The sequence below is a fragment of the Pelecanus crispus genome, chromosome 2 (genome assembly GCF_030463565.1).
Source record: "Pelecanus crispus isolate bPelCri1 chromosome 2, bPelCri1.pri, whole genome shotgun sequence".
Classification (NCBI taxonomy): Eukaryota; Metazoa; Chordata; class Aves; order Pelecaniformes; family Pelecanidae; genus Pelecanus; species Pelecanus crispus.
In genome coordinates, this window is record NC_134644.1 from 12,443,352 (window position 1) to 12,466,185 (window position 22,834).

Here is a 22,834-nt window from a genome sequence, read left to right on the forward strand (position 1 = left end):
GAAATACTCTGGAACACACTTCCAATGTCTGTGGCACCACCTTTACATTTTCAATTTTTTTCTTGCTTAGCAACCAAAAAAATGCTTGAATTTTGTTCTGAGAAGCTGTCTTATAATTATCTTTACAATCTGCTCCAGCTGCATGCTATCTTACATCTGGCATATACCATTAGCAATTTTGCACGAATGGCAGTAAACGTATGACAATTACTGATCACTATTTAACTGCATAAAGTCATTTCTTCTATCTTTCTGGAAGCTAGAAAGCCCTTTCTTTTCTGAGGCAGTAACTTGACTTTTGAGAAAATATTGCCATCACCGTCACTTTTAGTGTCACAATCCATGTAAGAATGTAACTCCACTAAATAGAAATAACACTTAGACTCAGCCTTAGGTCTTTATCACTGTCTGGTACCGACTCAACAGGATCCAGACCCTTGTTCCAAAAAGCAAGTACACGTTTTGGTCAGCCTTCAGCAAATGCCTTGCAGACTCGAGGATGCTCTCTAGGAAGTCAACACTCACGATGTTCCTCTCAGTTGTCCTGGGATCCCTGCCTCATTCTGGCCAGGCTCTTCACCGCTGAGCTGTCTCCATAGGGAAGCTGGTAGCCTTTTTGAGAAAATCTTCTGATTTGATCCTGTCCTGAAACTCCCATCCTTATTTTTGTCTCAGGAGGAGGTATTTCTTCCTTCCACTGTTACCGTGAAGCTCTGAAGGATGTCTTCTAGCATTTCTCTCTATTCAGGTTTGCAGTACCAGCTTCTCTATGGGCTGAAGTCCTTTAGGCCTTGCTGAGTCCAGGAGAAAATTCGCAGAGAACTGTACTAAAAGTTTCTCTGTAGAAATGCTTTTCCTAAAAGAGCTGGCTTGCTACTGTCTTTTAAAACTTTACCCTTCAAAAACTATTCTTACTGACCCTTTGCAAAAAAATTCTACCAGGGCTTAAATGGCAAGTGTTTGCTCTTTACACAGCCATTAATGAAAGGGCCCAGAAGTTTTCTTCTTCGCATGCCATTTCCTTACTAGGTTTATGAGTGCACAACCACGGGTGGTATGCGACCGTGCTTTTGCAGGTATTGACTCCGACATGAAGCCACCTCCCCAATTTTTATTTCAGGTGGGTGATTTAGCACTACCTCAAGGCAGCACAGGAGAGAAACTTCTTATTTGTGATTTCCTGTAATTTTTTTTTATTTTTTTTTAATGATTAGACAGAGGTTGAATTCAGTGCTGGAAACAAGATTAACCAGCAGTTGTTTTGATTTCTGTGTGCTTTCTGCAAATGCTTCAGTCATCAATTTAGTCTTCACCTCGCTTACGCAGCACATTAATGAATTAAAGTGTATCCTTCAAATGAGAAACTGGTGCTCCCTGATGTGTGAGCAGTCACATCTGGCAGCGGAGGGGTACCAAACAGCTGGGCAGCACCAGAGGATGGCTCACCGCATTACTGCTTTTCATTGTGCGCGGATGTTTTTCTTTCCTGTCTGAGCTAAAAAGGTTAATGTTTGACTATTTATTCGTCCAAGCCTCCTTAAAGGCACGAGATCACTGACCATTTTAATAACAGTAGACAGTGCTTCCTGCCCCTTCTCCTCTCTGGCCCCGGGAGCTATTCTTACCAGAAAAGACTGAAAGTCCACAAACACAACATCACTGGCCTACAACCCCACGTTAGAGGCTCAGATTAATCATTCCTATACTGTTTAACTTCCAGTGACAAGCTTTTACATTTGTCTTTTAAATAGTCTGGGAAATTGAGGTCAGGATTGACAGCTGGGAACTTCAGTTCCCAAGTTACTTTTTTCTTCATTTTCTTAATGCTTTTAAGTACAGGCACCCATCTAAGTTCTGTTGGCTTCCAGGGGCATTGGAGCTGACAGTGAAATCACGTTAATTTCTCTGGGTCATCGTCATCCAGAGAACGGGGTAACACCTATCCACACAGAAACAGGGTAATATTTACTTACCTCATCAGGTGTTGTGAGGACCAGTTATTTAGTAGTACTCGGGCATTTCTGTAGGAAATGCCATGAATGCCACAGATACCGTGTTTATCTAACGATAAACATTTCTTTAGCAATATAAGAAAGCAATTCTTCTTTAGAAAGCCTTTCTTTACCGAGAGGGTGGTCAAACACTGGAACAGGCTTCCTAGAGAGGCGGTCGATGCCCCAAGCCTGTCAGTGTTTAAGAGACATTTGGATGAAACCCTTAATACCATGCTTTGACGTGCTCAGCCCTGAATTGCTCCGCTGGACTAGACGATCATTGTAGGTCCCTTCCAACTGAAATAGTCTATTCTGTTCTATTCTACTCAATTCAATTCGATTCGATTTGATTTGATTTGAGAATTTTTAAAAACTAAGACAGTTCTATGCATTAAAATGCTTCCGGTATTTCCTTCTGTTCTCAAGAAGAATGTCCTTGACATTTTACAAAAATGCCCTTTCAGCACAATTAAGAGGGAAAGCATTTCACTTTCTGAGATTTAAACCTTGGCTTTTGGAGAAAGCAGGAGAGCTTAGTATTCTCCAAGCAGGGCAACACTGCATCCCAAGAACCAGTATTCATTCAGCCACACGCTTTGATCTTGCTTCACTCTCTTTTCTTGCTGTTTTTACTGTTTCTTGGTCTGACTTTTAACTGATCTATTTACCAACCTTTAAAAAACTCTCCTGCATCATTTCAGGAGGACTCTTGCCTTGACTTGAAATGGTTATCAGATGTACGTAGTGCTGAACTGCTGAGAGTAACACAACCACAGTTTTTTCTGGGTGGTAACAAGAAGGGAAATAACTAGATGGGCTCAAATTCAAACCTTTGGATATTTTTGGTGCAAGTCAGTATATGAACACCTTTATTTTGATGTGAGGTCTCCAGGTCACATGGGGGTAACTTACAGACTATTTCTAAGCAGTTTTAGTTAAAACCTATCTAAACCACTTTTATTTCAAATTAAGCTTTAGTTATATCAGTTAGCTTGCATCAGTTAGGAACAAATCAAAAGTAAGATGAAGTAAAAGTACCCTTAATCCAAAATAAGAATGATTACACCGGTTTAATTGGTGTGACTGTCTGTAATAGAGAAGACTTATTAGTGTCATGCAGTCTTGAAATAATTTATTCAGATTAAATTCTGCCCAGGGGAAGGATTCAAGTAATTTCTTCATTTTCCCCAACATTCTTTGCACAGTTTGTTAAATGTCCCGATGCTTTGTCACTTTTTTGTTCTTGGTAAGAAAAATTTCTTCCCACTGGAGTTAAATTGTGTTCTTGGGTTTCTTATAGGTAATTCCTCTAAAAAAAACCCCAGTTTGTACTGCAGGAAAGCATTTGATTCACAGTTTTTCCAAGGTTTCACCTCACTACGAGCGGTGATGTTGATTCAGCACAGGTGAGGTAACTCTAGATTCTTTTTACGATGCTTTCTAGGAGTCCATCTGAAAAAAATCCTGATGTGACAATTTCACACGTGTAAGGGAAGAGGGTATTATTGCCTCTTTAGCCAGAGTAGTCATCGATAATCTTGCTTGAGTGCATTTGCAGGTTGAAAATACAGATTATATGAATCTGATATATTCTTTCATGTAATATTTCCATTTAGCAAAGACTGTGTCTTCTGAATGCACCAGAGACAACTCACGGGCAGTTTTGTTTCTCCCAGAACCCTGACTTAATTTTTCAGTCAGTTCTTTAGCCAGATGTCTTTGTCTTTGCTGCCACTCATAATCCCTGCTTCCCTCACCCCCTTGTGCCCTGGGGTCCCTGCCGCTGGGTTGGGGACCTTGTGGTCCTTGTGACTTCGCTTCTGAAGAGCCCCCGCTCTTTGACACAAAGCCTTGGGCAGGGAGCATCTCCAGCCCCAGGGGCTTTTTTGCACCCTCTGCTCAGCCTGCATGAGGGATCAGCCTGGGCTGTGATGACTGAATAGTCTGGGACCTTCAAGTGGCAAGCAGGAGGTGGCCCTGAGCCCTGAGGGGGCCGGTCCCTCAGGACTGGTTTTGAGGGAGCTGCTGCCGGTGGGTGAGGAGGTCTGCACCGGGAGAGCTGTGGGCTCGCACCAAGCAAGGGCTGTCAAATGCTCCTGCTGCTAGGAACTGCCACTTACCTTCCCAGATAATACTAATGGCACGATCTGGTGGCATCTCTTCACCCTTTGCTAGTGACACCTGAATGGCTCACCACCTGCCCCATTATTTGAGCTGTCACTTTTCCAGGCACGTAAAAGGGTGAACCAAACTTTTGCCCCTTCAGGCTCGTTTCTGTTACAGAAAGGGGAGTAAAAACACTTGTCTGTCTTGTCTTGGTTTTAATTACCACAGGACAACAGTGCTTTTTATGTAGCTTGGAAGCATAAAATACATGTTGCAAAACAAATCACCATTACTGTATGTAATGGATACTCTTCAGTGAAAGAGCCTTTTTTGTACATTACAGTGTATCCACTCATGGAGAATTTTTATTTTTTTTTTATTGGAAACTACTTCAAAAATGGTGCAATTTATGGAAAGAGGTAGTATCTGGGGCACAATTATGATGGATAAATTTGTGGAAAGGCATACATCAGAAAAAATGATCTGTGTAATGCAGATATGATTGATTATTATAGGGATATCACATGAAGTGTAAATTACCACTGTGAACAAAGTGGCATTTAAAAACTCTTGAATTACTCTGCTATCAGTTCTATGATCAGCTCAGAATTTCATATGCTTTTAGGATCCTGTCTTGCTATCTGGCTGTATCAGGAAATGACATACAGACAGTTTTGCCTTTTCTTCAAAAATCTAGATTATTATTATTAGGAGTGAAATTCTAAATGTTTTTTCTAATATAGACTTAAATGACACTAATAAAACAAGGTACTTAGTTTGCTAGCATATCAATAAACCATTAAAACAATCCATACATAATTCTAACTGTAACTGGTAGCATATTAAGGGCCTGAGTTTTTCTTGGGAAGACAGAGTAAATACCTACTGTTTTCAGCTGGAGTTATAGGTATTGTGGGATGATGAACTAGATGACTACTGGGATTTTCACTCGGCTTGGATTTATATCCTTTTTGTTTCAAAATAAAACAAAAAAATGTACAATGTTTTTCCACTGGTTGTTTTTATATTGTAAATATGTATCAGAATTGTTACATCTGGCTTTCCCTGCTGGAGGGCTTGAGAGAGACTTTTTCACTGCCTTTCTACCCTAGTAAAGGAGTGGGAGTTTCAGCCCCCGTTCCTCCTCGGTGCCCAGTCCCCACAGCAGGGCACTAAGCCTTAGCACACCTGGGCTTGACCCGCAGCCCTTCTCCCCGGGAGAGACGGCAATTTGGGTCTCCTTCCTCTGCCCGCTACCTGTTTCCGTGAAAACTGCAGGACTCCAGTGTCTTTCCCTCCTCTGCCAAATTCAGCAGAAAGGGATAAAGGCAAGAAGGCAGGCTTATTAGAAAAGAAAAATTGAACAGAAACCAAAAGGAGCTTAAGGTTTTTTTTCCTGTTTGTGGGTCACTTACAGTCAAAAAGCTGAAAGATGATATTCAATGCCAAAAAGGTTGACACATGAGTAAAAGCTATTGGTTTGTGGAAAAATCATCATCTCATCAGTTTAAGATCAGTTTAAAAACTGTAACCATTAAATAGGCTTTTTAAATACACTGAATATTCAAAGACACATTGTAGTCAAATCATGCTGTAAAAGGCCACAGGGAAGAATATTTGATACTGCTCCTGCATCAGACATGTACGCACATTAATCAAGATGTACATACATCGAGTAGAAATTCCTTCAGAGAGAAAGATCAAATATAGTTCTTAATTCAGAACTATCTTTAAGATATGTAACAAGACGGTTCCTGTCTTTAATGACTGTAAAGGAAATCAGACCCAGTGCAGTTCATGTTGGGAGATAGCATTGGAAGTGCAGGGTCAGGAAATGGAGATGAGATAACAGTTAAAACAAGAACATGGAATGGAGCTCATCACAAACCTTAATACAGAGTTTAATACGTAGATTACCTTGATACTTGGCCACGTCTCTTACAAAAAGTGGATGTAGAGTATTATTTAATACGACTTTTTTCGTACAAAAATCAAGCCATGCTCGGTAATGCTCAGGGAGGAAGCCCTGAAACCTGAGCACTGTTTGGCAGCTGGGGTTGCTGGTGCTCTGGGGTATTTCCAAATTCACAGGAGCATCTCTCAGAAGAGCAAAAATCATTGTATCATCCAGTGAAAAGGTAACAACAGCTGAGATATGCAGTGCTGCATTTGCAAGCTAGCAACAGTGGAATCAGTTTACCCTGACTGGGATTACCCTTTCAGATAAGGTTGATACAACATCTGTTTAGCTCCTGTCTCTACTGTTTATATGCCCTAATCACTTAATGTAAAGGGTGACTGGGTCAGGGAAGACAGAGGCAGAACCACTTTTGGAAGATTGTCTACTATCCCTGACACTAAGATGCTGACTCAACATCTTAATTAATTAGTACAAGGAAAAAAAAAAACAACCCTTGAATATATTTAATGTCAATAGATTCAAGCAGACTGTTTACTAGGAGTGCTGAGCTTTCCTGGATCCCATTAAATTCACAGCAAGACGCTGTATTCAGCACGACTAAAGATTGAAAGACCTTTGGAGATCCATGTTTCAAACATGCAACTGAGCTACCAGCACAGGGGCTGGCAGCCCTTCAGTGAACAGTGCCAGGCGCTCCTTTCTTTCCCAGAACTGGAGCTTGAGGGTGCTGGTAGCAGCTTATTTTCACTGAGTCCAAAACAGAAAAATGGTAAGTGTCCACCTTGCAGAGAAGCAAGGTGGGTATCTGCTCCTACCTTTGCCTTTCTGCCATGGACTGTGACTCCTGGTTGGAGATGCTACTGAGCATCAGCTGGGCCACTGTCATGGAGCACATGCTCACTCAGGCCAGCCTGCAAATCAGCTCTACACAGCGTCTTACTTCACAAGGGCGTGTACATGGTGAGCTGCAGCGGCTCAAGTGGTCAGTGGTGACTCATTAAACCGGGGCAACTCAGTTGTGTTTCTTAGCCTATACCCTCTCCCATTCTGGTAGATATGTCTCTTGCCGTCTTTATGAAATCTGGATTCTAATTTATGTTCTTGATGCACAGAAATAACATCAAGTTCTGAACACATTTTGATATGTGCCTAACGGGGTATAGCTTAGTGAACATGCAAAACAATTTTCCAGCTCACTTTCAGCAAGCTAGCTATATTTGCATCAGTACCAGCCTGCATTAATCCTACCCACACAGCAGGAGGTTTCTGAGTATTATCAGTAATAGTGTACATAATTAACATGCAAAGCCCAGTCGAATCAGCGCTGTGGGTCCTGGGCAGTGGGAAAACATCTCAACAACTATTATACTTCATCATATTTCTTTCAAGCACTTCAAGCAATTAGTTCTGAGGACACTGGAACTACATTCAGATAACATGCATCTTTCCTTCTTATTTCTGGTTACATGGATTATTTTTTATATGGGATTCTTGAAGATTACAGGTGATCAGCAAATCTTCCAGAATGCTGTGTCTCTATCGGACACATTCTGGGAGGTATATGAGGACAGCAAACCCTTGGCTTCCCTTGTCATCCTCAGCAGGGTCAATACTTATGGAAAGCAGGCACTAGAAGACTATGACCTTTGCAATGATAGTTTCAAGCTAGTAGAGGTGGAGAAAATAAATATCCAGCCAGAAAAAAGGGGGAAAAAAACAACTGTGGAAAACCTGTGGAAATTTGCTTCACCATAAGGTTGGGGAAGATACTGTAATGGAACCATTTCTTTACTTAAGCCTGGCTTCCAGTACTCACTTTCCCAAGATCCCTGATAGTCCCATCTGCCCCTAGACCAACATGAAACATTGCAAAAGCGGTCCTGAGTGCTCACTCTCAGAGATCAAACCACACAACTTGCATTTTAAGCCTAATCTAGAATTCGTACATAAGGATGGAAGATTTATTGAAGCGCTTTTGAATTCAGGCTAAGGTGTCTTTATGGACTTGGCCACAATGGAGTTTGAGTTGCACCTCCACCAGTGCACTCCAGCGGATGGCATGTTTACTCATCAGTTGTATTTAAACTGTTCATTCGTGAAGCAGGTCTGCATGGATCACAAGTCTAAGTATTCACCTCGGTTCCTGAATCCAAGCTTTGTGTTGCCTGACCAAAAGATCTGGAAGTGCTCTCTCTGGTGGTGACTCGGTGCTCCAAGCAGTGCAGCGCATGAGAGAGCTCCCAACAGCGAGGTCACCGCAGTCTGGCAAAAGCTCTTTGGTAGTGGTCAGGTCTGCGTGAAATGGGGCACCAACCATGCTTGGCTCTTTTTTCTTCTATTGGAACTTCACCTTAGCAAGAGGGCCAGCACTCTTCTCCTGGGCCAAGCTAATAGCAAAAGCGGGCTATTATCCTCTATCTGCGTAACTGAGAGATCCCCAGCAAGAGATGACCATGATATATAAATACAGCCAGCCTATAGTATGGCCCATTTGAGTTCCCTTTCCTCCTCTACCTTTCCTCTCCTCTCTTATTATGGACACTGTTCTGTAGCCTCTCTGTCTCCATCTCTGTTGCTTTTCACTTCTCTCTCTCTGGCCACATTTCAATTGCCTCTTCTGGAAAGGGACTCACTGCTGTGTATTATCAGCAGTGGAAAATTTCAAGGTGGTATTTTAGAAGGGAGTAACTAAACTGAATATACAACCCATTAATATCAATTATGGGTGTCACATCAATACCAATAGCAGTGATGTTGTTTAGAAGCTTGAATTAATACCATTATGCTACCCGCTCAGCTATGAGCTTTTTCAGTGACAACATGCTATTTGCATTTTATTATAATGTATCTTCTCTGAAAATTCCCATCATGGTGGAGACATCAGGGAAACTGATATTGATGGCATAAGGCAACCATTCAGATAGGTGACACACAGCACTGGGCCGACAGCAGCACCCTGCGGATGTACCGCTGGGATGAGGAGTGTCCTTGGGACGGACGTCTCTCTGCCAGCTCCCTCTCCCCCCTGCCAGGCGCGCCAGGTCCCTTTGTGCCCAGCCTCCTCCTTGCCCTGCCCAGTTCCTGGGTTTCCTTACTGGTTTCTATTGTGAAGCACCAGGGCAGGGAAAAGGAATATGAGAAGAGCATTTGGGCTTTAAAAAAACATATATTACAAAAACAATTACTTAAGAAATAGTAGCTAGCGCTCCTTGTTTCCCTTTTTCTTTCCAGATTGTGTGTGGGCTGAGATGCCTGGGGACCTCAGCCTCACCAGTTCTCTCTCGGCAGTCAAAAGGGTTGCCACTCCACCAGCTGGGTGCCCACAGGCATATTTTAAATAGCCTCATCAGTCTGGGTAATTCTCATCTGTTTCTTATTCTCAGACCTGCCAGAATTAAGAAAAGAAAGACTCTCAGGAGGCTTTTCCCAACAAAACCAGGAAAGTATCATTGCCACTTATGCAGTATACTGGTGAGTCTTCATTGGAAATAGCCTGTACAATTCTAGCAAGATCAGGGAATTGGGGCCAGCTTCGAGGAGACTCACAGAGCTTCGCTTGTTTAGTCTGGCAAGTGAAGGCTGAGAGGGGTATGATTACTGTTAAATACATCGTGGGGTTAACATCAAGAAAGGAGAAGAGCAATTTACACTGAAGAGTGATACCGGCACACGATCAACTGGGTATAAACTGCTTGTGAGTAGATTTGGCCTTCATTTTAGAAGAAAGTACCTGCTACCCTGGAGCAGCAAAGCCTTTAATCAGAATAGCGGGGGCCAAAAAATAGAGTTAGATTGAAAAAAAAAAAAAAGAGTACTATGTATGTATGGGGAGAGTTGTATGTAGCAGTACTGCCATGGCAGGGGAGTCAATGTGGTGACCCAGAATGATCGCTCAGTCCTATTTCAATGTTCCTCACAGTCTTTGTCAGAAAAATGAATTGATAACAACATTGACACTAAAATCACCCTTCAGAGACAATCTTCAGAGTCTTCAGCCTACTGAGATGAAAGGTGGGAGATGGGGAGGGAGTTCATCTTTCATACCACTATCGATTTACTATCTCAGCTCGTAGGAGAGAATAGCACCAGTTTGCACTCAGTTCACACTTGAAAGTTTTTTTTCTCTTCAGACACAGAGACTAGAAATGATTTTGTTTAAAAATCAAAGCTCAGGTTCTGCAGATGTTCAAGAATCTTTGATGGGAGTATGGGAGGGACTCCTGATTCATCAGTGATTGAACTAAAGTGTATTTGAGCAGGATATCATTCTTTCATTATAAAGGATAATAGAAGGAGCAGGAACACCAACAGTAGCTTTTCTCCTTCATTTCATAGTACTCAGAAAGCAATGATGTGTCCCATTCAGATTTTGGATTTGTCAAGTAGCACTATCAGCTTTGCATAAAGTCTTTTCTTCTGAACCACTCTTGATGAGAACTGGATATATAATTTTAGAGAGCCAATCTAAGAGATTATTGTGTATCACTCTTCATACAATTTCTAGTTAGGAAATTGAGAAGATTGTTTTCCTGGCAGCCCAATTTTTCCTTTCCTCCTCCTATTTTTTTCCTAAACTGTTTCATGCTTTAAGAATCAATTTAGGATAACAGATTCTTTTCCTTCTTATTTTCTCCTTTCATGCGACTTAAGGGAGTCTGTCATTCAGTAGTAAAAGGAAAATATTCTAGCAAAACTTGGGATTGCATTCCTTGATAATTTTATTCAATCTGCAGAAAGGTTGAAGCCTTTCATGGGATCTTCCCCATCAATTTGCTCTTTGTAATATAGCATCCCATGAGTCAGGCCTTTACATAACCCTATTTACCAATGGCTGCAAAGCCATTTATACAATGAGGAATGTAGTAAGTGTTCTCATTTGTCGTCAAAGTATTGAATTCCACAGGTGGCTAGTGTAGCAGACTACATGGTTGAACTAAAGACACCCTTTGCAGTTGTGTCATCCCGTGCTCATTATTTCTTTTCCCATTTCTACATAGAAGACTGGAAGAAATAATTTTTGTTGTGTTGTAATTCAAGGCAGATGATTATGAATTAGCTCATACCAGAAAGGCTGATTTTTCATTGAAGGAAACAAGCATTGTTCATCTCATCAGCTCAGTTTTTTTGAGACATTTATTATTAAACTTTGTCAGTCATATTCATAAGAGGACATCTGAATCTTCCCTCATACAGTTGCAAATGATGAGTTAGAAACACCAGCTTTCCTCCAGTTCAGTCTCATCTGGATGAGCACTGGTAACTGTGCTGGCTAATGAGATATTAGGTAGATTTAAATATGACAATCAATTGAAGTTACAGCAAAACCAAGAGTTCTTACTGAGACAAATCCTGAGCAGCCTTGTTTGCTGCTGCTTCTCATGTCAATCAAAAGCGCTCAGCCCTGCAGAGGGATGTAAGACTCTTTACACAGGTGAAATGCTTATGAAAGTGCTGGATCTGTGGAAGGTGGCCCAAGCCTAACCTGCAGTAATCCTGTGCCCTTTGCTGGAGCTACTCCACAGCCATATGTGAGAGATGTGAGTCTGGCCCATCAAAAACTCAGACATGGATGCATAATAAATAAACCTTCAACTGTGTCTTACTACTTTGTATTGCGAAAAGCCTTCCTATGTACATACATCAAAAGTAATCCCCTAAACTTTGCATCTTTAGCTTTCCAACTGCATACTCACTAAAGCAAGATACTTGATGTTCAGCAGGTAGACGGCCATGCTACCTTCTGAGCCTGCATCAGAGCCTGGCAGAAAAACTCCCATGTTGCTCTACAGTGACACTGCGTCAGTTCATAGGAAAGTGTATGCCTGCATTGCAATCGATAAACCATCAGCCACAGGCCCTCTTTCCTCTCTGCAGGCAGCTGTCATGGGAATATCTTTCTCTAATGCTGCTCAGTGACCATCTACTCTTGCCTGTAACGGGGAAAGACACTGGGAAACAAACCTCAGGGACTTACATTCTGCTGGGGCATTATTCACAGGCCCACATACCTAAAGTTTCACGCAGAGCAACAGACCTATATGAAAGATGGCTTATTTAAATTATAAAACAGAAAATGAAACAAGCCATTGTCTAAATGAATTCTGACAAGATTTATGTTTGGGTCTACTGCTGGCTCCCAGCATCAAGGTAATGGCAAAGACACTATTAATACCTTCAGAGAAGACAAAGCGTGATGCAAAGTCTACATGGGAAGAAGATGCTAAAGCCAGAAAACATGGACAGTTTGCAAGGAGCACACAGAATCTGATCTCCATGCACATTCACTGGATCAAAGAACAACTGAGAATGCATGTGAAATTAGCGGGACATTTCCACAGTAACAGAAAGGAATTTAATCTGTCTCCTATATCCTGGGCAAATGCTCCATATATTGCATTACTGGCTATAACAAGAACTGCCTCCTCTTTGGGAAAAGAAAAGCATATGTAATAATCTTCTTTCTACAGTGTTTAGTCCTCACTTCTTCCTGGAGGGGACACAAGACTAGAAGGCACAATAACCTGAGGAAGGTGAAAAAGATTTTACATTACACCTTTATCTCACCTTAGTGTTGATACCTCCTGTTCTAGGTACCCAGGCGTTATCCAGCTCTTCTATCCATACCCTTCCTGTGGGTAGGAAACATCTTCAGTCTGCTAGCTGTCTAGAAGCCAGGCACCACCACACTCAGTATGTTCACGCCACCTTATTTAGATATAGACCTCAGATGCTATTGTGGTGAACATAATAGGAAGACTAAATTCCTATCCAATAATATTTTTCTTTTAGAGCTGAGTATAAACAGTTTGCAGTACATAACGCATAGGACCATTCTTGCAATACAGATAATGAATCATGAAATAGCTGCACGCTGTGTGAGCATGCTCCTCAACAAGTCATCGGGACAAATCTATCAGCTACCTAAGCTGATAGGAATATCTCGTGATATCAGATGGGCCATAGAACAAATTATGTGCGTGCTACATCAGGTCTATGCAGAGAAAGCCCTTGCCACACAGATGACAGCTACAGGTTTGGTTCCCTCCTGGAGGGAATAAGGTCTTTAATGGACTCTGCGACACTCATGACAAGCAATTATGTCCAGGTCCATGACATTAAACGCACAGATGTGGCAGCACAGATCTTGGAGGCTGTCACGAATCAACACTAAATAAACTGTCCAGGACCCTGGCTTGGTATAGCAGTTGCTTTCTTTGAAAATAGCACAGTGTTTTTTTCTCTGCAGACTGGATTGGAACAGCAATGCAATTATTTCCTGTTATGAGGATTAATTGACCCATTCTGTTACTTTGAGCCAGTGAAAGTTAAAAGGGGACATAAAATCTAAGCATTAATCAGTTATTTAGAGCCTAACCAAGGACTCTTTGTTTTTATCGCATCTCATTCACTGTATCACCCTGCTGCCAAAATGTAACTGTACTTAAAATGATGACGTGAATATGTGCTGTGAATATGTGCTGTGTATGCAAACTGTATTAAAAGAAAGTTGTTCAAGTTGCTCAAACATGGAAAAGAGAGGGAGTGTTAGACTTAAGAGTTTAAGGCTGAAGTCTGCCCACTTTCCAGCTTAGTTCCTAGGGCAAATTTATTTAGCATCCCTCACTAATAAATCTGAATGGGACATACATGCTGGTACAATATGTAAATCTCATGGCTAGCAAAATGTGCCATGGAAAGAAGTACCATCTTTTTAATGACTAAAACAATCCTTCAAAGAAATTTTAGTTTCGTTTCATGTGACCTTAAAATCAAACCAAGAAGCTCAGAGCTACAAGCAATATTCCTTTGGCAAATTACCTGAGGTCATAAACTAAGATCAGTATTAAATACAGAGTGTTACTGACTTAGTCCTCAACACTATGGATCCATAGCCACCATCTGTACTCCAAAAACCAGATTTCTTTAGTCGCTGCTTTGCTGCATGTAATCTCAGCCTTAGTCACAGCTATTGGCTGCCCAGCTATGAAGGAGGGATGTTTTATGGACTACTGGAGGTGGATAGGCAGGTCTACTTGCGTTACTGAATTCAGCTGAGTTTCCTGCTCTTATGTGTAACATATCACATCTTTGAAACTAATCAAGTACCATTTTAAATCTTGGATTTTTTTTTTTTTTTTTTTTTACTCTAAGATGATGCTTCTTAGCTTCTTAAATCTCCAGAATCATCCTGAAGGAGTTAAGAGCAACAGAATTCATTCATTGTAACTAATGTCTCTTCAGATGGTCAAAACCCACCATATTCCTAAAAAAATACCTGCCAAGTTACGACTGTTTCCCAAAGATGCAGTTACTTCTGTTTAAGCAAGAGCAACTTCCAAAAAATGAAGAGGAGATGGGACTGATGCAGCTGGAATTAAAATAAATATATATATATATCTGGGAGACAGAAATCCATGTGAATATAAGATGCAGGAAGAGTAATTCCCACAGAAAAATCTAATTTAAATCAAGGACAGAGTAACATTTGCAGAAATAGCAAGAAACATTACACTGGGAATTAGTTTTTCGTAGAATACATAGGTTACTTTGATCTTCCATAGAATTGTGAGACTACAAGTTAGCCATAATTGCTTTGCCCCCTGTTTTTAACCTTATAGTTATTCTAGGTTTCCTCAGACTTTGACAAAGTCCCAAGAAAAGATTAGGTCCCCTCTTCAAATTAGAGTCAAGCAGCATAAATTGTGCTCTGCATGGCACCCAGAATTGGTAAGTGGTTACAGTTAAATCTATCCCATAGCTGACGAAAAGGACAATTTTGGCCCAACAACCTACCAGGTTGCCTCTTCCCTTAAGCGTGTACTGGCAAGATGGCACGAGAGGTTTGTACCTTGGTTCTGAGCTCCTTGCCTGTGTTTCTACATGCCTCCAGCCTGTCTCAGGAAGAATCACCTATAGACATGACTTTCTGCAAGTGTTGGGAGAATAAGAAATGGCTAAAACCAAAATTAGAGCTAGATCTGCCTCCTAATAGCATGATTGAGAGGTCATACTCTTTTATTCATTCAATAAGCATAGAAGCACACCCATAATATAAGGAAGCTTATTTGTATGAGTAAATGCTCACGTTTGTGAATAAGGCTTTCAGAATCTTGTCTGACATTTTAATGTATAATGAATTAATGATTTAGCAATGAAACAATGGGAAGAGTGAAGCCGCCTGCATCTCACGGTTGAGGCAGCTGTACTATGGCACACCCAGCAATCACTCCTATGAGCCAGTCATAAATACAGACCATGAGGTGAGGAGACATTTAAAGCCAGGGAGAAAATAAAACAGTAAACATGCCTGGGATGAACTGCAGTGAGAACCAGATCTTGTAAGCCATGGTAAGAAGAAATCCCTCCAGTGGCACGTGCCCAGGAGATCCTGGGGAGCAGACATGACGCTGCACTTTCTTGGAAGCTGTCAGGGTCTGATGAGGTTGGGTCTAATTTAGATAACATGGAAATGTCACCACATCCAGCTGTTGAGGCAGGCCCAGGAGACAGATGACAAGACCAAGCTATGCTTCAGCAGCTATTTCACACATGCAAACCACAGAGGGCCCTGCCATGGGTGTTATGCAAATAAAAATTGCAGGTTGTGCCCACGGGGTGGCTTGGCCAGGACAAGGCAGTGGTCCTCCTCACACCTTGGGGCGCCCTCCAAACTCCAACACAAGCACTGCATTATAAATCCCAAGAAGACTTAGCCCAAGAGTCAGATTTGGCCCCTGGACCAAGGCAGACATGCCCCTGGGTCAGTATTAGAGCTGGAGCATCACCAGCCACCTGGGTGAGCATGAGTGCTGGTGATGGGTTTCCAGCCTAGGGCTACACTGGTGCCCTGCCGCAATCGGTGCGGGACACTGTTGCACAAACAAAAAGTATTATCTGGGCTCATTATTGGGTAGGAATTAATTTTGTCTGTGTCACAGGCATCCTTGGAGAGGCTGTAGCCCAACCCAGACACCCTGCTGCTGGGGAAAGAAAGTTGGTGAAGAAACAGTCCAGAAAGGTGTGTCAAAGCCTCTTTTTAACAAATATGATTCCTTTTCAGCTTGTAGCTTTGCTTACTCTGTCAGGTTATTTGTAATATTTTAGCATCTGTTTCACTGAAAACTAGCTCTTTTTAATATCACAGTTTTTATCTTTTTTCTATTTTTACAGTGCACAGTGTCTCTCCATGCTGCAGTCCTGTAGCTAGGCTTTCCCATCCAAGATAATTAACTGCTCATTAATTATGTTACAAACTGGCTGGAATTTGTCATTGATTTCCACACATTCCCAGGAGTTTATGACCAAACTGTCCAACTTTCATTTGGTCATGAAAAGGTAGCATCATAAAAGACACAAGAAGTTCAGCAGTGCCCTTTGCTACTGCTTTAGAATGGAGACATCTGGACATCTGGACCTGGCTGCCTCACCGCCATCACCCCAGCTGCCTCGCTGCCATCGCCCGCCGCCGCCACCCAGCCACGGGTCAACGTGGTGCTGGGCAACCTGCTGCACAAGTGATTCGGCGCCGAGAGCCGGGCGCGGTGGCTCCGTGCTGAGGGTGACGCGCTAAGGGAGCGCCAGGAGCTGCCGGCCGCCCTGGAGAAGTACAACCAGGCCCTGGAGATGGCTCCTTGCAAGTGTTCATTAATAGCACAGCGAGCAGAACTCTGTACGTCAATGAAAAACTACCAGCAAGCTCTTCACAACGCAGATGTCCTCTGCCGAAACAAACCCCACTGGCCTGCAGGGCCATTATGTGAAAGCAAAAGCTCTTTCTGGATTGGAAAGGACTGAGGAAGCATTGAAGAAGTTTCTCTATTGTGTTGCCTTAAATCCTGAATGGAGCTCAATGAAGAAAGAAGCCCAAAAGATAATGTGTGAGATGTTTTTCCCAGCCTTTGAAAATGTGCATGATAGTCTAACAGCACCTTTCTCTAGTCAAACATCCCATACAAGATTGAAACCTGCATTTCTGAGTAGCATAAACACACAAAAATTAAATGGCACCTGGAATACTGTGTCCAGTTTTGGGCCCCTCAATACAAGAAACATTGAGGTGCTGGAGCGAGTCCAGAGAAGGGCAATGAAGCTGGTGAAGGGTCTGGAGCACAAGTCTTATGAGGAGCGGCTGAGGGAACTGGGGTTGTTTAGTCTGGAGAAGAGGAGGCTGAGGGGAGACCTTATCGCTCTCTACAACTACCTGAAAGGAGGTTGTAGTGAGGTGGGTGTTGGTCTCTTCTTCCCGGTAGTAAGCTATAGGACGAGAGGAAATGGGCTCAAGCTGCGCCAGGGGAGGTTTAGGTTGGAAATTAGGAAAAATTTCTTCACGGAAAGAATAGTCAAGCATTGGAACAGGCTGCCTAGAGAGGTGGTGGAGTCACCATCCCTGGAAGTGTTCAAAAAACGGGTAGACGTGGCACTTTGGGACATGGTTTAGTCTAGTCTACCCTTGATTGGTTTAGAGTAGACTTGGTAGTGTAGGTTAATGGTTGGACTGGATGATCTTAAAGGTCTTTTCCAACCTAAACGATTCTATGATTCTATGATTCTATGATACATCTGCAGTGTCAAACGGAGACAGCTGAAACCTATACATTCCTTACATCTGAGTCAGCTGACACATCGTTGGGGTCCGTACAGCCATCCCTCCCAACAGGAGCCACACTGGGGTGAGTGAGTCTCGCTTCTTGTTCTGGGTGTGAGCACACGGCTGATCCTCACCATTTGCACTAGCCCCTGGCTCCCCTGGGGTGAGCTGCAATATGAATGCCTGAATTAGGTTGTTATCAGTACTGGTAACTTCGAAGTTCTGGGCCTCGTCCCACCACGTGTTGCATTGGCCCTCTAAGCCCTTGCCTGTTGCAGAGAAAAAGCCATGGTCAGCACCTCAGCAGAAGGGAGATGCAGCAATTCTAGGAGTAAATAAAAGAGCTGATCTTCTTGTGCTGGCAAGCGTCCCAGTTGCTTCAGTGAGCGTGTACTGAGCTCCAGGAAACTCCCATGCCAGAGCAGAAATCTTCATGGCACAAAACTATCACCCAGCTTTCCTCACTCCTCATTTTCCCAACAATACTGAGGAGGGTCACCAGCTTTCTGCAGAGTTACTCATCTGTACAAAGAAAGGAAATACAGCTGCAGCCTCAGGGGAGAGAGGGGTGACCTGGAAAGACTGGGAAAGACAGATTTTTTTTTTTTCTGCAAAAGGTGCTGCAAAGCAGTTCATAGTTTCCAAGGTAGTTGTGTGGGGTGGGCGCTGCAAAGTGATCTCAAGACATCCAGCAGCATTTCCCTCCCATTTCTGACTGCTATAAATCCCTTGCAGTAAATAAAGGCTTTTGTGTGTACCGGGTGTCCTGATGGCAGAACTGAGGCGTGCAGAAAATAAAAACACTGGTTAAGCGGTGCTTTTCAAGTGTCAGGATGGTTTCATTCAGAGTTCAGGCTAAGGGGAGGATGATCTTGTACCTGAAGTATTCTGAGAGATTCAGTCAAGCCCTGGCTCTTTCACAGGGAGCTGCAGGGATATGTTTGTAATCTGGTGGGAGGCAGAGCTGAAGGCCATATATGTAGATAAAGAGAGGCTGAAGAGAGAAGATTTTTTTGATTTATCCCTGCTGGCTCAGGCATACATCTTCACCCTCCTAGCATCAGCCCTCGTGAGCGCAGCGTAGTATCTCTGCCCAAGCACCAGGAACCTCCGTGTCTGCCGTCAGCTGTGCTTCCCTGCTGTTTGTACAACACACAAAGCTAACGGCAGAACAAATCTGTGCAAACAAACATAACTGCATAACCGCATCCTGGGATGGAACAAAATCCCCAAAGCTCGCAGCCATTTCCTAGAGAAAGCTGGAACGAAGTACGGGGCTGCGGTCCGGGAAGAGGTTGGATTTAATGGCAGGGAGATTTCTGTTGCTTGAGGGGGCGCGCTCGGTGCTGCCCTGCCCTGGCTCCCAGCTGCGTGCCGGAGGGGTCCCATCACTGAAGGGTTCACGCGTACGTGGTGCCTCGGGGGGCAGGGTTAGCCAGGGTCTGCCATACATGAAGAGGTCAGGGCTGGGTACTCAGCAGAAGAAGGGAAGGAGAAGGTCCTTAGCTGCAGAGAGACATAGTTCTGCTCCCTCTGCGAGCTGGGAACACAGGGTGGGGTAAAAGCGATGACAGCAATTTGCCTCTTACGTCCCCTCCAATACGGGCAGAGGGAAAAGCCACATTTTGTTGGCCCTCCTACCCTGTCCTCCCCTGGAGGCTGCAGGCACTGTGCCAGCCACGGGGCCCCTGTATGGGGTGTTTTGGAAACGAGCAGGAGAAGGACCAAAGAGGGATGTAGCTACAAGATTTCTGCGGAAGCTGCTGAGACCCCACCACTGAGCCTCCTCCCGAGCAAGGCCAAGGCTTCATGCTCAGTGGTCAGAGCAGCTTCACAGCAGCTCCTGGCCCCAGAAAGGTCTCAGTGAGGACACCCAGCACAGCAACAAAAGCCTTTATCTACTGAGCAGGATTTCTGAGACAACCAGACCTCACAACAGCTTTCCAGACACACTTGTTTTCTTGGTCATGTCCATCCATGCCAAGCAGGAGGGCCAGTGGGGTCCTGGTACGGGCTGCAAGTAGCTGAATTGCAGCACCTTGGTCTTCACTAAGGCCAGCTTATGCCTGCCAGGCTCTCCTTCTCTGTGTGCATGTGTGCAAAGATGGAAAACTAACGGGGAATTACTTTTCCTGGAAAATGGTGCTGAGCATCACTACCAGAAGCGCGGAAAGCCTTTCACATCACACAGGGCCCCCACAACCACAAGGGCAGCGTGGAGGAAAGGGTGGCCTGCAGGAAAGGCTTGTCCCAGTGGCACCATTTTCACAACTCATCTTTCAGTGAAGAAAATGAATGCAAGGAAAACCCTGGACTGGCAATAAATCAGAGAATAGGAAATATAGAAAGGAGATTCCTATATTACTCTAGTCATCATTACACGTGAACTAGGACATGGGCTTTTTTTCTTTTAAAGTACAGGAGAAAGTGAAAGTGACAGTCCAATGCTCTATAAAAATACAGGCATTATAGGTAAGTTGTTTGTAAAAATCATCTTAATTTAAATAACAGTTGGACAGAAGTATTCCACCATGGGTCAGCTTCCTATGATCAAAAATGCTACTGGGAAACTAGGTTTAATTCCCTCTCCACTGCTGGTTTTTTGTGTGATGCTGAACAGGTTCCTGAATTGCTCCATGTCTCAGTTTCCCATTCATAAATAACTGTACTTCCTTTTCTGTGGATTTGTTTTTTGCTTTGTCTTATAAATTATATTCAAAAAAAGCTATGTGTACTGCAAAGTTGGGAAATTAATATTGCATTAAAATTGTCTTGATTCTGCCTCTTGAACTTCCATTTTGGACTCTCCCTGAGGCACAAGTGATTCAAAAATTAAATTCTGTAACATAATGCAGACAGGGGACAGAATTAAGTTTGCACACTAATCACCCCTTTCCTTCATCTCCAATGCTTGACTTTGAAGCCTAAATAGAATTCTTTTAATGTATTGCTAAACGTCACTTTCTATGTAATTTCAAACAAAGATGTAAAATCTCAATTATTTTATGTCTAACTTGTCTTTTTTGGTATGCATTCATTATACAGCATTACTAGAAAGGGCGTGCTGACTACTCAGCACTGCTATCATCTCTACCACCTCTGCCGATGTCTGGCTACACCAGGTGGTGCTTGGACAAAGCTGCCCTGTAGGGTACTGCGGACGGGATGAAGGGCGGCTCACCAGGAGACAGGAGGAGAGGGGAGGATTGGAGAACCCCAGTTTCCCTTTCTTTCCATTTCCATAAGATCTGATCGAGCCAGAGCTGGTCATCAGACCTGTAAGGGCCTCACATGGCAGCTAAGGACACTCCAACCCACCCTTGCTCTACTGACTTGGAGGCTCCAGCAATGCTCTCTCTGCAGGAGCACATCCTACCGGTGGCTGTGGAGCAGGTCCTCCCCAGCGCTCCCAGCCCTGCTGTGTAGACATAGACGTGCTTTGGGGTACAAGAACAGTCATGATCAGTTAGTTTGAAAATCCACAACTAACTTTTTCTAGGGGAAACATGGAAGGACAGAAGAGAAATCGCCATTTTCAAAGTTCATAACTCTGCAAAATCTAGATGAATTTTTATGGAAAAAGAAAGTGCATTTCCATAGCTCCAGGGACTCCTTCTGCAACATTTCAAAGGCTGGCTGCAAACATCAGCAATGCAGAACCTCTCAGTAACAGAAAGTACTAAACGATAAAAAAAGATCGGTTAGTATTGACAGTAGTGGTAATAACACAGTCCTGCACCAGTCCGTTTGGATGTTGCTATAATCAGTCCCTAGGTTAGCATGAGATTGCTGGGGTTCCTTCTGCTTTGTGTGCATGGGTGTCACTGGGTGCCTGCGTGCTGGTGTGTGCGTCCCCTCTGCATCAGCCTGGTCTGCTGCGGAAACCTGAATGCGGTGTGGTGTGTCGGTCTGATGCTCTTCCCTAGGAAGTACTCGCAGCTCTTGTTGCAGGGGGAAAGAAACTATTCATTGACCCTTCAAAATGTGGGTCAGTGTAGTGTTACATTTTTGTGATTTGTTTCCATTTGGTATTAAACAATAGTGTAAGAAAGTCCTTGTACAGCAAATTCCTACCCTGCCTGTGGTGTTTGGATTGTTTGGCAACAGGCAGAGATGTCATATTGGTATCAAAAAGATGATCTAGAGGATTGAAAACCTGCTGGTAGCATCATCTGGTGACGAGAGCACCACAGCCTGCCTGTCCTGCCCAGGAGATTGTAGAAGTTAGATGGCGACCAAACTCCTGGCAAATGGACCAAACCTGGTCCTCTCACCAAGAAAGTCAATGGTCTGAGCACCAATACGGAGCACCAATACGGGCACCAATACGGAGGGTGCAACTGGGATGGCTCCTGTTTATTCAGAATTAAAATGGAAGCAATAACCATTTCTAAAGAGCTGATCAGAGAGAGGAAAACAAGTAAAGAAATAAACAGAATGAGCAGGATGGGCCATTTAGCCTCATTCAGATCTCGGGTTCAGGAAACCAAGAACAAGTGTTTTCCATATTAACTAGTCAGTTTGAGCAAGCACCATGGCCGTTTTCCTAGGTGCCAAGCCTCCTTATTCTTTTGTTCAGATGTTTTCAGAAGGTATTTGGAATTAAGTCATTCCAAGATCATTTTATCCCCTGATGTAGCTTCTACGATGACCGTTTCATGTAAAGACATGGCCTTCCATGTTTCACCCAGTTAGTAAAATCCAAATCTGAGTTTATTGACCCTCGGAGGGAGGGAGGGCAAAGTGGTGGCTCATGGTTCTGACCTCAAACATTCACAGACCTCATCGTGTAAGAAATGAAGGATGAGGAAAAAGAGGGGAATCCTACCTCTGAATTTGGGAACCCATATATCCGGAGTTATTTACCAGCTATTTCATTTCAGTAGCGTTCCTGAGGCCTGTCTCAGCTTGGTGTCCAATGAGGGAGGAGTTCATTGCGTTTACTGCTGGCACCACACTTGCCTCCTTCAGAGCAGAACTTTCTGCTGGGGATGAAAGGGGCTGCAATATCTTGGCTGTGCACTGACCAGGCTGTGCACAACGCCAGGCCAGCAGCAGCATGAAGCCCCAAGCCACATAGGTGGAGGAGGGCTGCAGAGCAGGTCCCCGTAGCCCCTGGCCACAGCAGAGCTGTGCAAACCACTCCAGGATTAAACACATGCCTGCCCAGGAGTTCAAGGTAAAACTGTGCTTCCCTTGATTCACATGCAACACCAATGGCTCCAA